The sequence below is a fragment of the Esox lucius genome, chromosome 1 (genome assembly GCF_011004845.1).
Source record: "Esox lucius isolate fEsoLuc1 chromosome 1, fEsoLuc1.pri, whole genome shotgun sequence".
NCBI classification, from domain to species: domain Eukaryota; kingdom Metazoa; phylum Chordata; class Actinopteri; order Esociformes; family Esocidae; genus Esox; species Esox lucius.
The window spans coordinates 17,887,598-17,904,564 of record NC_047569.1 but is presented as its reverse complement, the minus strand read 5'-3'; positions in this window follow the sequence as shown (position 1 = coordinate 17,904,564).

The window sequence follows — 16,967 nt, the reverse complement described above, 5'->3', positions numbered from 1 at the left end:
ATGTTCTACTTACCATACGGCACACAGAACCCTCCCTGGCGCTAAGCTCTTGGTACAACACCGGGGCTGAGGAGGGGCGAGATGTGGACCGAGCCCCGCGGTGGTGAATAAACACTGCAGGGCCTCTCCTTCCTCATCCTACCCGTCCCCCTCCATCTTCTAACGTTCTGTTACGCACCGACTCCCCTCGCCGGCTTAAACGTCCCAGAACTAGACAACACTGCTCTGTCTACAGAGGGAACAGACTGCTCGGTGTCAATGCGTGTGTGCGCGCTTGTGAGCAAGAATATTTCTGTTTTGCCAGGGAAAGGCAGCCAGATGAAGAACTGCAGAAGCCATGTGCCTGTGCTTCTCTGTTGACAAAAGGCCTGTCTCGAACGGTTCCATGATCTAAATTCTAATCAAACATCATTTACAGCTTGTTTTATTTGGGCCTCTTGAGAGACTGTTCCTCCTGCCTCTTTGCCATGGCAACCAGGGTCTCATTTCAGAAGTGTCATGCCACATTATAATCTAACGGGCTCACACACTCCGCCTGACAACTTCTCCCAGCCCCTGGTGAAGAAAATACAGAGTCTCGCTCTGCGCCTCCTTGTCTCCTTGTCTTCTTGTTCTATTCTATTATTTGTCTATTCATTTCTCTGTTCCTGTGGACACTGAATGTGAGATATACCTTACCTAATTAGATACAGAACCTCAGACCTACATCTGTAGCAAGAGAAAATATGTATTTAACAAGAAACCTAATAATACAGATGCAAGACATACAATCCTTTTGCACAATACGCTGATATCTACTTTAAACACAGGTAAATACATATCCGTGTTTGAATTATAATTCCTACATGGTAGTATTGGTCCCATGATAAATGTACTGTCAAATTAAGGAAGACTGCTACTCGGTTGTCAATAAAAAAGACGGCAAATTACATAGAGATGCAGACACTCCAATAAAAAATCTAATTTCAGCCCAAATAAACTGCGGGTTCCACTGATTGCACCCACGACTGTTTAGACATCAAGCAAATCAAAAAAATATGACAACCCCCTCCCGTCCCCAAACAAAACCAAAGTACTTGTAAAGACCTCCACTTAACAGACCCAGTTCATGCATTTCAGTGCACAATGCAAATTAGAGGCTCTGGAGGAAAGACTTGGGTCCTCCGCCATCCTAAATAACCAGCATCATAGAAGGGCTCAAGCCTGAAGAGAGGCAATCATTTACCAGGATATTTGATTACATGTGTATCAGCAATTTGGTGAATCGCGATTTGCCCCCCCCCGCCCCGCCCCGCCCCCGCATCCCGGCGTGTGGGCGGCGGCGTGCAGGGCCGGGGACACAGCAGCACGGAGGGGCTGTGGACCGGCGGCCGAGGCCCCCCCCCCCCCGCCTTCCCCTCATCCCCCAACTCCTCCTCCCCCTCCTCTCTACGGGGAATGAGATTCCCATCATCAGAGGCTGCAATTTTCTCAAAACAATGTGAGATCACACGCCACAGCGACGAGGCTCCGCCACCCCTGCCCCCCCCTGCCCCCCCGAGGTGCCCTGCGTCTATGCAGATTGGGGGATTAATGTCCACTGCCTGTGTGTACGTGAGCGCGTGCGCGCCCATGCGCGCGCGCGTGTGTGTGTGTGTGTGTGTGACAGAGGGTTCCAGCAGGTTAAATGGAAAAAGCAGTCCTCTTTCTCTGTCTGCATCTCTTCCTTTAATATCACTGTATTCAGAAGGAAGCCACTAAGCTGTGAGGCTCCTCTTAAACATGTGAGACAAAGATAAGCAGTGGAATGCGGTGAAGAGATGCAGAGTGAGGGAGCATGACTTTGCCAGTGGAAAGTTTTGGGGGCTGAGAAACAAATGGCTCCGGACGGTGCGGCTGGGTTTGGTAGACGGTGCGGCTGGGTTTGGTAGACGGTGCGGCTGGGTTTGGTAGACGGTGCGGCTGGGTTTGGTAGACGGTGCGGCTAGGTTTGGTAGACGTGCGGCTGGGTTTGGTAGACGCTGTTCCATGGGACACATCGTGTGTACAGTATGTGTATTGAGACTGAGTAGACCCTGTGAAAGTAGAATCCAGTGATTGGTTGTGTGCGTGTGTGCTTTCACATCTGTCTCTCTGTGTGTGTGTTGACGAAAAATAAATTGACTTGTGAATAAAAGAGAAACACAGAAAGATAAACGCTTGATAGACTGTTGCAACACTCCACATAGCTGATGTAACATTTGAAATGCCTTTCTTCTTTAGAAATGTTGATTTGATTCCCCCTTTTTCCTTATTATTTTTCTCCTAAATTTTTACCTGCTTTGGATATGTAAACAAATGTTTATCATGCCAATAAAGCACTTTTAAATGGAATCGAATAAAACATGGGAGTGAAAGTGAGATAGTGTGTGTGCACCTTTAAAAAGCACACCCACACACACACACACACACACACACACACACAGAGTAGGTCGGTCAGCACCCCCTCCCAGCAAGGGAGAAGCTTAGCGTTCATGGAGGGTCGGTGAGGTGAAGGGTTCAGTCCCTGATTGGAGGTCTGCTCCACAGCCAGTCACTGGAGCTGTAGCCCAGAGCAAAGCAAAAATCCTGCTGCCAGCCTGCCAGGAAATTACAACAGGGACCAGGAACCAAGCTGAGCTCCCCACGGCCCAGTACACACACACCCCCACCCCAGCATTTTCGATCCTTATGGGGACACAGTGATTCCCATTCAAAAGCCTATTCACCTTAACCCTCAACGTAGTCCTGCTGTATGCCAAACTCAAATCAAAATTGTAACGTTTACCAGAAACGCCTTGTTTCGCTCTCCTGCGTGAATTATGTAGTAAAACAAGGACATCCACACACATCCACACACATCCACACACACCCACACACACCCACACACATCCACACACACCCATACACATCCACACACATCCACACACACCCACACACATCCACACACACCCATACACATCCACACACATCCACACACATCCACACACATCCACACACACCCAAACACATCCACACACATCCACACACACCCACACACATCCACACACATCCACACACACCCACACACATCCACACACACCCACACACATCCACACACACCCACACACATCCACACACAGGGTCACCGCATGCCACTTGGTCCTTATTCTCCCTGAATCTGCGTTGTATATCACCTTTTCAGGCTCACATGAACAAATGACAATGATGACCACGATGAAAAGAAAGGCAGGGCCAGTGTTACGGCTCAGTAGCCAGGTGGGAACAGACAATGGGGCGGTGAATCAGAGTGTGTTGGGCTGTGGTCCGCGAGCAGAGACAGCAGCAGGGTAGAAATGATAGCCCCTCTGCCTCCCATTCATCAGACAGAGAAAAGGAGAAAGGCCCCAGCATCAACACGAAGAGCAGTACATCAACTCAGCTGCCTTCTCTGTCTCCAACACTCTGTCTTTCTTACACAAACACACGCTCTCATTCTGTCTCTGTTTACACAGCATGCCCGGTCGTGTTACTTCACCGTAACCGGGGCATCGAAACACATCCACCGACTGGCTGTTCACCTGGAGGTTCGGGCGACGGCTTTTCAAAAGAACTACACGACGAAGCCCTGGAGGGAAAAAGAGACCAGGACAGACTGGGGGAGTGTGCCGGGTGTGAATACACCGCAGGCCCGGTCACAGCAGGCAAACTACAGCCCAGGTCCGGACAGCCCGGTTCCCCAGACCCCACAGCAGCCTGTAGCCTGGTGAGGGCATAATACCGAGCACGACACAGGGATTTTGGATACGGTGGTGCAGAACAGATTCTCCCAGTGAGGATCAAAGTCTGGAAGTTCCCACTTCTCCCATCACAGGTCCTGGAATTGCTTGAAGAAATCAAACACCCACCAACATCGCATTTCTCCTAATTCGGTCACCCCAGCTCATTCAAAGCGTCGACACACTTCGTGAAACAAATGAGCTAATAACTCATGAACCGTAATGAACCAAAGGACTGCCATGTAAAACAGACATAGTATTTTCCGGCCGCGCGAGAGGTACTCGTCTAACACTGGGAGTGAACGGAAAGGGGAGGAGGGAAATAAATGAATAACCTTTCCACAAGACAGCTCCTACTGAGGATTACGTAATATTAACCCAGACTAGCGTGCACTTCGCTCTCCTCCAACTGTCTCCAACTGCGACTACATATGTATCTAGAACGGAGACATGAGGTTGAGGCAGAGTGGGCGGGTGCAGGTTAACCTGATGAATGGTACGACAGAAGACTTGGGACAGCTCTTGTAGTAACGCTGGAGCCCTCTAGATTTACACGACTATTTGATCCACTGAAAAACACGGTATATATCCATTTCAAAGCAAAGGCAGGAGGACACACGAGCAGAAACTTACGCATACAAACACACACACACACACACACAAACACATGCGCATACGCACACACACACACACACAGCAGTGCTTATTTCAATCAGGTGACATTTGTTAGTAACTAACACCGCAGAGGAGGAGCCGTGCCACCGGCTAACCTTTTAGCAGTGAATTATGGGAATTTACCTTCATGCCTCAGTGCTTTTGCTGTTCGGCGCCTTTAGTGTCTAAATCAAAGGCTGGATCTGCTACATGGGCACTTTCCCCTCTGCAAGGGCAACCGTCGCACGAGCGCCTGACGACGGGTGACATTTACCACATAGAACTGTAGTGTGGTCCTGTGCTATTGCAGGCAGCAACACACCACCCAGGAGGCAAGTCTAAGTCATTTCAAAACAGCCGATATAGCTGCCATTAATACCTTCATATCCAGGGCCGGTTATAACCTTCTGGGGACCCTAGGCAGGTTTTGATTTGGGGGCCCTCCTCTGACACCATAAAGGTTTTTGTTATAAACACTTGAATAATGATGACAATACATGTTTGAACAAACATGCAATGCAAGAATAAGCATGTAAAGTACTATAGTGCTATACAGAGTGCCCTTTTATAGGCGACATGAAAACTGTCAGGAAAAGAATTGGAAGACTAATTACATTATGATGTTTTACCAGTTACAAAATGTTTGATCGCCCACTTTCTCTCAAATCCTGTTTGTTAGCCTACTCCAGTTCAAACATATATGGCACAATATCACTATGAAAGATTAGTTTTGAAAACAGTATTAATAAAACCTCAGTCTGGAGATGAGAAGCCATTGTGTTAGGTAAAGGTAGTTAGTTAGCTGGTTACCTGCAGAGGATCAAAACAAACCACTACAAATGAATGAATCAACCACCTTTTGGGCAGCACTCAGCCGGAGCAGGAAGCATCGCCCCTCCAGAGTTGGTTTGACAACCTTGTACATTTACCAACATATTTGATGATATGAACATCACTGAAATACATCCAATGGCTTTAACAAACAAGAATAACTACGAGTACACACAAAACGACCAATAGCACGACCTGTGTGACATGGAGGCTTCGCAAAAAGAAACAAAACAACTACATTTCTTTTTCAGATCTCAGTCGCCCTAAACACAGGTGTGTCTGAGTGTGTCATTTAGTGTGCAAAACCCATTCCCATCCTCCTTCTGGCTAATTATGTGTGAAACAAACCTTATTGACCTAGGAACCTCTAAAACATGACACAGACCACCTAATTTTCCCTTAAAGGAGTGAACTTGTCCCTTAAAGGGGTGAAATGCTCCTTTAAGGGGTTATGAAAACAAAACATGAAGACAAAGCCTCAATGAATGAGATTTAAGAGGAAAAATTATCTGGTGCAGGGCTACAGTGTGCACAACAAGTCTGGTTTCGTCATTGTTGTCTGTGGTCAAGTACTGTAAAGGATGTGTTATCTTACATAACATTAATACTTAGAAATATGCTATGGATTATTTTTGAAATTTTTGTGAGCTATAGAGGAAAATGTTGTGGCCCAAAAAGCAGTTGAAGCACTGCGCTGCGCTTGCGTGCCAGTATAACATTCCACCTACCAATGCAAAAAATGGCAGGTATTTATTTTAGGCCCTTCTAAACTGCATAGAAATTAAGATTATTTGACCAGTGGAGCACCAGGCTTTCTCCTCTGTATACCTACTAATGATATAGCTAGTGGTTTACACGTGAATTCACCAGGCTATGCCAGAAAAATACAGCAATGTAGTCTGAAGGACCTCAAGCTACCACTAATGCTTGAAACAGACCATGTTCATAACCTTTTATAGCACCTGAAACAGGATCTGTTCATATCCTCTTACAACATCTGAAACAGGCCCCGTTCATATCCTCTTACATCGCCTGAAACAGACCCTGTTCATAACCTCTAATAGCACCTGAAACAGGCCCTGTTCATATCCTCTTACAACACCTGAAACAGACCCTGTTCATATCCTCTTTCAACACATGCAAAAGACCCTGTTCATATCCTCTTACAGCACCTGAAACAGGCTCTGTTCACATCCTCTTACAACACCAGAAACAGGCCCTGTTCATATCCTCTTATAACACATGAAAAAGGCCCTGTTCTTATCCTCTTACAACACCAGAAAACAGGCCCTGTTTATATCCTCTTGCAACGCCTGAAACAGACCCTGTTCATATCCTCTTATAACACATGAAAAAGGCCCTGTTCATATCCTCTTATAGCACCTGAAACAGGCTCTGTTCATATCCTCTTACAACACCAGAAACAGGCCCTGTTCATATCCTCTTGCAACGCCTGAAACAGACCCTGTTCATATCCACTTATAACAAATGAAAAAGGCCCTGTTCATATCCACTTATAACAAATGAAAAAGGCCCTGTTCATATCCTCTTATAGCACCTGAAACAGGCCCTGTTCATATCCTCTTATAGCACCTGAAACAGGCTCTGTTCATATCCTCTTGCAACGCCTGAAACAGTCCCTGTTCATATCTTCTTACAACATCTAGTACACGTGTGGATGTGCGTGTTGAAAGAGGAAAAAAAACTGCGAACCTAGGACCAGAATACAAACTCTTGATATTCTGGGAAAGTCCAGATGACTCTTATTTTGCAGGGCGTACATTACAAGGGGTCTTAGCTAAAAGAATGATGGAACTCATTTGAACGCATTTTGAAAAGATGATAAAAAGTGCTACCAAAAAGAAATCTAAAAAATTCGGGGTTGTCATCATCCCTGCAGGCTACAGACCTCGTATTCGCTAAGTAATAGCAAGAAAAAGACTTAAAAAGAAGATGGTAACAAAAGATATTGAAAAGGTGGGCATCTAAAAGCAGATAGTTGTCCTAGGGGGAGGCAAGAGTTCCAGAACTTCAGATGAGATACAGTCGAGATGAAAATAGGAAAGATTGTAAAACTATAAGAAAATATGTAAGATGGTATATTTCTTGCCCTGGGAGAGCCAAGCAACTGACTCTGCAAAGCTCAACGTCTCCTCCCCAACACAGCTGTAATGTATTCAACGGCTCAACAGGTAATTTTCCCGCCAAAATGCTGATGCCTCTTCTGGCTGGCTCCTCTTCAGTGTGTATTCTAATTACTGGTGGCTCACTTTGATGTGAGTCCTGCTCTTCACTTCACACTGGCTCCAGCTTCCTGGGATTACATTTCATTAAGGCACCTCATCTTTTCATCTCATTTTGGCATGCTACTTATTTTGGGAGATACAGCTTCAGTAACAGAGGGAGATGTGACACAGAGGGATAGCTTTTAAAATGGGGAGGGGGTGAAAACTGAGCACCAGCTCCAAAACACTGTCCATAAGGTCTTGGGGGAAACAAGAGGTGGTGATGGAGGCAGGGGTTGGAAAAAAGATTGGCTCTGGCGTCCGAGTGAAAATTACCTCATTAAAAGTTGGAGCAGAGAGTTAAGTAAGTATATGCCGATTAATGTTAAGTGTTTCTGTATTTTTGTGCCACCCAAATCCATCACAGCGTTAACACATAAAAAGCAAGAAGACTTCTGATAGCAAAAGAAGAGCCGGGAAATCCTTTTAACGGTAACCTAATTACTTCATACAGAGTGCCCCCCATGACACAAAAAAGGTATCTCTGCTCAAACACATCCCTACCTGAATACTCTTCTCATAACGTCCTTCTCCTTCTTAAAGGAATGACTTACATCTGACAGCTACTTTGCTGAGGATGTTGTACTTACTACCAGCTTAGGAATTTCACGACCGCCAAGTTGGCACTGGCCATCGTTGCCCTTCGCTCTGGCCGTGATGCCCCTAAAATCATTGTACGCCCTACGGCCAGTATGGCCTTTGTGCCCCTACTACAGTCAAAATCTTGCGGTCAGCAGTCGGTTTGTTTGTTTGTGTGTTTGTAGTTTGCAACTGAGAACAAAAAAAAGAATGGACTACATTCAGGTAAGCAAGCTGGCTACAGTAGTTACTGATCAATATATAGCTGACTTATTTAGTGTTTAATTGAATCAAACCTCTCTGTTTTGGAAGGTGCGTTCATGAGCAACTGGAAAGTGGTAGAGTTCCGACCTCAGAGTGGGAGAATACTGGAGAATACGTCTGAATCTCCGAGAAGTAACGTTAAGTTTGACATCACCCAACGTGGCAGCATTTGTGATGAAAGATAAAAAAACAAAATTACTTGCTCCGTGCACAATTAACATCACAACTCCGCGGAGGTGATTGTGATGTTAAAGGATACTTCACGGTTTACTTTAGTGTAACTGAGCTTTCTGACTAGCTACCCTTAACATTAACAATCAATACTGTTGCCTGTTTGTTGTCGTCATGTGAATGCTCTCAACTAAAACTTCTGAACTGAAACAGATTCCAACGTCTATAAAAAATGGGAGGGGTAGATGTTATTTCAAGTATTCAAACAAACTTTTTATGTGTAAAAACCATAACAGTCATAATAAGTTAATTGATTATTCAAAGTATGATATTAAAAAGTCAATAATGTATGTTTTTATATCATTCAGGTTTTTTTCTTATCAGCAAATTCAAGTTGTTTATTTGTAAGGTCCAAATCCTACTATTTCACTCAATGGCCTTTGTGCCCTAAACTTTTTTGTGACACCGAAGTCCAAATGGCCTTGCCCCTAAAATGATGCCAAGCCTCCTTACTACTAATGGCTAGCGTGGCTGTCCCATCTAGCGGTCTTAAGATGACAAACAGACAGTCTAGAACAGTGGTTCTCAAACCTCCCCTGAGGGCCCCCAGACGTCCCCCTTTTCAGCTGTAGCCCTGATCTTAATCGAGTAGTCAAGGGCTTGATGATTAGTTGAAACGTTGCTCGAGATGTGCTAGCTTTTAAAAAACCTAACCTATTGAGAGTTTGGGGGTTCCCCTGGAGACGTTGGAGAACTACTGGTTTAGGACACCCATAGAAAAGGCAGTGGGAAAGTCTTCCTCTGCAGGCCTGCGTTATGTCACTGGAGTCTGTGTCACAATGGAGATCTATGCAAGTTATTATCCCCAAGTCTATTTTAAACAAAAGCAGCTACTGAGGCTCAACAGAGTCCAGGTTTCTTCTGCATCCAGCCTTGTTACAAGTGAGAACAGGAGTGAATGTGAGACAGGCTTGTCTGTTGGGTGGAGGCCCACGTTATCTTACCGGGACAAGACAGTGCTGGATGTTTTCGGGGCACTTTAGCAACCTGCTACAACTGGCTGTGCCAAAATTAACAAAGACTTAATTAAAGCACAAGTCTTCTCAGCATGAGCTTGACATTTGCATTGAGTAATGGGAAGGTGTTCAGTAAAGTATTGAACCTTTCAACTAATTCCATTCAAGTAACTAATGACCACACAGGACCTGAAGCAATGATCTACAGGCCTTTAGTTCACACCTTCATCAGCATAGGGGGCTTACTGGAGTTTGTGCCTGAAACTTAGAAAAGTGTTGTATTTTTTTTAATTGACATTGTCATTGCTAGGCTTACAAAGAATGTATGGAGTATTTTGTACACATTTGCTATTGTTGGCAGACTGCAGAATCCAGACAAATGATTCTTTCTCTGGTCTGTAGAGTAGGGGTTCAGTGTAGGTTGTGGTTATATAAAGCTGTGTCCATCATGCATTCAACATTCAATTAATTGCATTCATTCTTGCACCATTCATTTATTCATCAGCCCTAAACATGTATTTTCATCTTTAGTGTATATTATATAATGAATATTCCTCAGTGAGAATATCTCTGGAGTCAGTGAGGTCAACAACCACTTAAATAAATCTCACTATAAGAGTCATTGCTGACAGCCTGTTAAACAACCAACTACCAAAATTATTCACAAGACAAGAAAATGAACAACAAGAATCAGTAAAAAGAATAGTTCAAAAGGAATGTACTGTTCGCAAACTGCACATCACTTTTACAAAATCTATCACACTGGTAACCATCGACACAAACTCACTGTGGCAAAATATCCTTACTGTATGTAGGGGGACTCTAGTCAAAGGCTTTCCTACACTGACCAATAACAGAAGCTCTGTCTTGTCACTTCTGTGTCTCATACTAATGAAACAGTATGAGCATCTCCAAACTGCCATACAATACCTACAGTGTTTCTGCACAATTAATCTTGCTCACCCAATAACTGAAGTAACGTGTAAACGGTCAGACGATCGGAACCAGAACAAAGAGCTCCCCCTGCTTTCTTTTAAAGTGATGATTAAGTCCACAGGCCAAACGTCCCCTTCCCTTCCCAACCCATGACTTTGTCTGAGGTGCCGGAAATAATGCAGTCGGTTATCTCACGGACGCTTCGTGTGAGATCTACGCTATCATTTATGTTTACGCAGTCTGTCCACAAGAGATTATTGTAGAATGGGCCGTGCATGACAAACACCAGAACACGAAGCCCGCAACTTGCCTAGCAAGACACCGAGGCACAACGTGAAGGGTAGGGGGCTTCTTCACACCCAGGGACCACTCAGAAGGTGTGTTGGTGGGGGGGGTTGTCCATCTGTCCGTCTGTCTGTCTCCACAGAGGGTCACAGCGGGGTGGGGCTGGGGGGTGGTAACACCCCCTCTGATGGGCCGACCGGTGCCGAATCGCCACGCTGAGCCCCGGTAATATGGCCGGTTGCCCTTCTCTTCCATCTCCCCCGTCAGATATACTAGCCTGCTTTACCTGCTGCGATTCCATTAGCAGGCTGCCTGTTCCAGCACTCGAGTGTTTCTGTAGCATATTAAACAGATTAATAGAACAATGCTCCGGGGAGGGAGCGGCCTGTCAATCTCAGCTAAAAACACAAAAGCAGAAAATTAAAAAAGCCCACGGCTGAACTCCAGCACTGATAAAAAAGGCGCTGGAATCTTGTGTGGAGAAAAGGGGTAGGAGGGACGGATGGAAAAACACAGATGGTAAATATTTATTCTCCGATCCCGCTTACTGAACACACACAGGGACGCACGCACACACAACACACACACACGGACACAGCAAGAAGACACACACACACAAAGCGGCTAAATCGGTGGCCAGAATGATAAGGAGAAAATTTGCTAAAGAACATGCTGTAATAAGAAGCAGAGAATGGATCGTCCACATTTATGTCTAGGATATACCATAATCCACATACATACATTACTTATTTTATTCGATGTGCATTATATTACAATGGATGGCTTATTAGACCACTCCCACTGTTGATTGAATGCAAATCCAGAGAGCTTCCCTGCATCCTTCGGTTGGTGATGTGAAGGAGCAGCTACCCGCTGTATCAGAGCTATGGATCAGGCAGGCGCCTGGTGGTGTTCGAGGCGAGGAGCGTCCCCTTGTGATGTCTCGTCTCATCCTGTGAGATTGGAGAGAAAATTTAATCTGGTGCTGCAGTCCGTTTCTGGCCGAGATACCGGGAGATTGAGTGAGGTCTACAGAGACCCGAGAGGCTCCACTCCTCTAGATTCACAGGCATGCCACTCGCAGACAGAGAGAGAGCAATAGAGAAAGGTGGAGGGATGGAAGAGAAAAGAGAGAGAGAGAGAAAGAAAGACAAAGGCACAGGACAAAGCCTACATCCGAAAACCAAAGAGCAGACAGTGTGTGAAATGTGTCGTGATGTGTGTGTGTGTGTGTGTGTGAGTTGGGGAGTGATGGGTAACAATGCAAGTATAATTGTTGGGTTTGAGAGGAGGGAACTATAAAGACCAGTGGGAGTCGTAAAATAGGTAACCCCTTCAACAATTCTCTTCGTTGCTTCATCTTCAACAAAACGTACCTGGAACTAGAAGATAAAGGGTTAACAAAATGGCACAGGAATCAAGCAGCATCTGAATCCCAGCTACAGTGACCACCTCACTCTGTGAGCGCGGACGTCGCAAATCATTTTGAATGGACGTCATCTGATGGTTCATTACGTTAAACTATCCTGGCTAATATCCTCTAATCCAATGGCTCTCCCAAGTCCTGAGGCGCCGAGCTCAGAGTGTGGAGGGGGCAGAAGCCCAGTGTATTAGCAGGTTAATTGCCCTGGTGCTGAGACCGGCCGGAACGCAGAAAGACGAGCCCATTTTAGTTCAACTGTAAACCGTCCCGTTCTTTAGCCCCGTTCTGTTCTATTCCATAAAAGTAGACAGGCAGGCAGCACAAAGACAAGCAGGCTGTGCAGGGGAGGAGACAACCAGGCCCACGGCCAACACACAGACATTCAGTCAGGTAGGGGTCTTACTGTATCTGAAAGCACTGGCACGCAGCGCCACCTAAAGGGGGGAAGATGTCAATAGCTATCCTACTCCCATGCAATCAAGGCGTCCCGTTGGAACTCTTAAATGTCGTGCGTGCTCTACTCTCAGGGGGGTTGTGGGAGTCACGAGGACGGAGAAAGATAGCCTGGGCAATGTCAGCCTCGTACCAAGTGACTGACAGGATGTTCAGGTTGGTGAGTCTGTGGCTCTCTCTCTGTGCCATGGACACCTTCATATGGATGACCTCTACAGCACCATCCCAGAGCTGTTGTCCTCCACATGTGACACACACACACCTAGACCCACCTAGACACACACACACACACACACATACACATGCTCACACCTAGACACACACACCCCGACACATACACACACACCTCGACACATACACACACACACGCACACGCACACATCTAGACACACCTAGACACACACACATACACCTCGACACATACACGTACACACACACACACACCTCAAGCCCCTCTCCAATCCTTCCGCCCTCCTTTTCCTCCTCTCTCACCTCCCTCTTCTCTTCTTCCTCGTTTGCATTCCTCTCCTGTGCCGAGTCCCTCCTGGTTCAGCTCCCACTCGGCTGCCCACCCGCCCGGCCCTGTCTGTTTTCATTCCCCTCCCACAGGACAAGTCATTTGGGAGAGAGGGGAGCAGATGACCACTGGCTTCTGACCTTTTCTCCCGCAATTTAACTCCTCTGCGCTGTGCCTAGAAAGTGGCAATCAGACTAGGCAGAAGTGACACCCTCATCTGAGCATGGCCGAGCCCCGCACACAATCACAGTGTCACTTTCCATCAATATACGGAGGTGGGGGTTGGGGGGGGGGGTGCGTTGGTAGGGGGGGGGGGGGGGGGGGGGGGGGGGGGTTAGAGGCTGCTGGGGTTTAGGGGTGAGAGGAGGGTTAGCGTAGCTTTGGAGCCGCACCTCAAACAGTCAGAGCTCCCCATTCAAACAAACACACGCACGTGGGTCAAGCTTTGCAGGACAAAGCTTCACCTGCCCAGATTCCTGCTTTTTTTCTCTCGCAAAAGTGGGAATTTGTCTGTTTCACCAAGCATAGCACGGTTACTATTAAGTTCAAGCTAGTCTTGGGATTTCATTCCAATGCAGATTTTGCAGTGGGGTTGTGAGGTGGACACGCACAAGCATTTGTTCTTTTGTGTGAGCCTCGTCGTCCAATTGGTTGGAGTTGAGCTGCTGATCCAAAGACCGTGCCCACTGCGAGAGGATTCATTCAGTCATTCACTGCAATAGATTACAGTGTCCATCACACAGTCTCCAGATTCCAGGCAAGTCAATTACATAAGCCGGGGGAAAATCACCAGATATTATTTCACGGCCTGCTCAATATGAAGCGGTTTCATGAACGTTACTGTCAGACGTGTATGAGGAGGACATAAGCCACTGTGAAATACAATGAAACGCTATGCACTCTGGGAACACATGTTAGAACATGAGCTGCCATGAAATAAACTGACTAAGTATTGGCTGAGAGTGGAAATTCTCATGGAGCCACCAAAAGAAACCACCAGGACCGGTGCCTCAGGATGGCTGCAAAGTGGAACAAAGGATTGTGGGATGCCGACAAAACATGCACAGTTGTTGACAAGACCATGTTTAAACCACAGGAATATGTGAAGGGGAATTATTTCACACATCTCCCTAAATGTTTCAGTGGAGTTGAGGGGAGATGAAAAAACTGAGGCCACAAAAAGTTTTGCGAATAAGGAAACCGATCACACGCCCAAGCAATACTGTTCTCCAGGCATGAGTTTACATTTCCAAAAATCTAAATGATGATACGCCTCAAAGGGGGGCATTATCATTTGAAAAGATGTCATTGTGTGGCTTTGTCCCCTCTGTGCTGAAAATGAAATTGTCTGATGTGCAAGATTTACCTTTGCCGCGTGGGCCCTGATCAGGCACGAGGGTCGCGGCTCCACGTGTCATCTGCCCGCACCATCGCCATGCCTCCAATTTACACACAGTGCTGCTCTGCATTTCAAAGGAGCCCTGGCGATAGCCTCCTGTTAGCGATCGCTATCTGGGGCCCGCGGAGGCAAGATTAGGCCAGCTGGAGAAAGCGCTTGCTGCTCTATAGCCCCCATACCCCTCCACACACCTCCATTTACATTTTCATATTAGATTTTCTCCCTCCTCTCTCTTCACCCTCCTGGGCCTTAACTAGCCTGTCCTCCACACTCCTCTTGCTCCCTCCCCCCCTTCAGATAGGAGGACGGTTTAGAGGAGAGGAGGCCACGCATTCTGGAGCCAGCTGGTATTACTGCCTGAGCCAAAGTTCCACTCTCTTTCTCCGACTCTCTCTTCCTAACTCTCTCCTGGCTGTTCTCTCCACTCGGCTAATGGAATAATTAATTAAACTTTTGATGTAAAAACAAATAATGGAGTTCCTTGGCAGTGCAGCTTTCAAGTTTTTCATCTTTAAAAAGAGAGCGTGTTTTAGCGGAACATAAATAGATCAAAGAGTTACTCATAAATCACAGTTGTAAAAAAAAAAAAAACACATTAAAACAATATCACCAAATTAAACTAAAAAACGAGTTCACACACTTATGAGAGTGCAAGCTGTTCGGCGAAATTGCAACAGAGCTTGAAACATTGTACAGCAAATCCATGATCTGAAGCTTTGCACTTAAAAAGCACAAAAACTCCTAAAAATAGACTCCCAGAGAAAGAACCAAGTGCTTCATTCCAAGCACTCCTCGAAAACCATGTATATACTGAGGAGATAATGAAATGAAACAGACATGCAGAAGATGACCCTGACACAGTGATTCCATCAGCACAGGCACGTCTAGTTGTCAACTCTAAAGCAAACCACTTATCTCTCTCTTTCTCTCCTTCCCTCCCTCACTTCTTCCCTCCATCCCGGTCTCTGAGATAGACTTGATGCTAATGGAGGACAGATGAGAGAGTGTTTTTATTTGGTAGGCAGTCCTAGCAGAGAGAAGAATCATCCATTCTGAATGCCCCCTCAATCTCTCTGGCAGACGTTGTTTACTCGGTTAGAGGCGGAACCTTATTCAAAAGTGGCGCTGGATTGACGTAAATCCAGAGAGAGAAAGGAATAGCAAGAATGTGAATAAAAGAGAGGGCAAGTGAGAGAAACAGACAGAAAAAGAGAGGGAAAGAGAGAGAAACAGACAGAAAAAGAGAGGGAAAGAGAGCAGGAGGAAGAGATGGAGAGAGCAGAAGGTGATGCATTGCTCCAGTAAAAGCCCCTGTCTCACCCTTCATATCAAGGGCAGGGAATCACGCGCTCTCTCTCCAGTTGTCATTGCATTCACGTTGAACAAACACTGGGGCTTCACTTCACCTGATGTATCTCTGGCATGGCAAAATACACATAATGTCTCACTCACTGCCAGTAGAATATCCTACACGTTTAAAGACAAAAGGAGCCATAACGGCATCAGAAAATAATCGGTTGCCTTAAAGGGGAAACAAGACCAAATGTTAAAGCCTGCAAATGTGTGAACATGTTTGTGCTTGTGTGGTGTGTATGCAGCAGGGGAGGAGAGGGAGTGAGGGAGAGGCAGGGAGGGAGGCAGGGAGGGAGGCACGGAGAGAGGGAGGGTGGGAGGCACGGAGAGAGGGAGGGTGGGAGGCACGGAGAGAGGGAGGGTGGGAGAGGCAGGGAGGGAGGGAGGCACGGAGAGAGGGAGGGTGGGAGAGGCAGGGAGGGAGGGAGGCACGGAGAGAGGGAGGGTGGGAGAGGCAGGGAGGGAGGCTCGGAGAGAGGGAGGGTGGGAGAGGCAGGGAGGGAGGGAGGCACAGAGAGAGGGAGGGTGGGAGAGGCAGGGAGGGAGGGAGGCACGGAGAGAGGGAGGGTGGGAGAGGCAGGGAGGGAGGCACGGAGAGAGGGAGGGTGGGAGAGGCAGGGAGGGAGGCACGGAGAGAGGGAGGGTGGGAGAGGCAGGGAGGGAGGCACGGAGAGAGGGAGGGTGGGAGAGGCAGGGAGGGAGGGAGGCACGGAGAGAGGGAGGGTGGGAGAGGCAGGGAGACTCATTTTACATTTCCTGCATGTTCCTGATGGCAGACAGCTGACCTTCAGCAAAGACACGCTTGGCTGGGTAACAGCTCAAATTACGTCCGTTCCAAAGGACTACATGAAACAGCCAGCGAGCTTTAAACTTGTTCAATTAGATTATTCTTTTCATTTCTTTCTTCTAGTGTGCAATCAAGGGACACACAGACCACCAACAATCAAACATGACGGTACATGTGCTGCCAAGCGCTCACACGCAGAGGCACAGGAAACCCTCAACAATCAATGCTGCAACTTGGGTATCTGGCAAGTTTCTGCAGA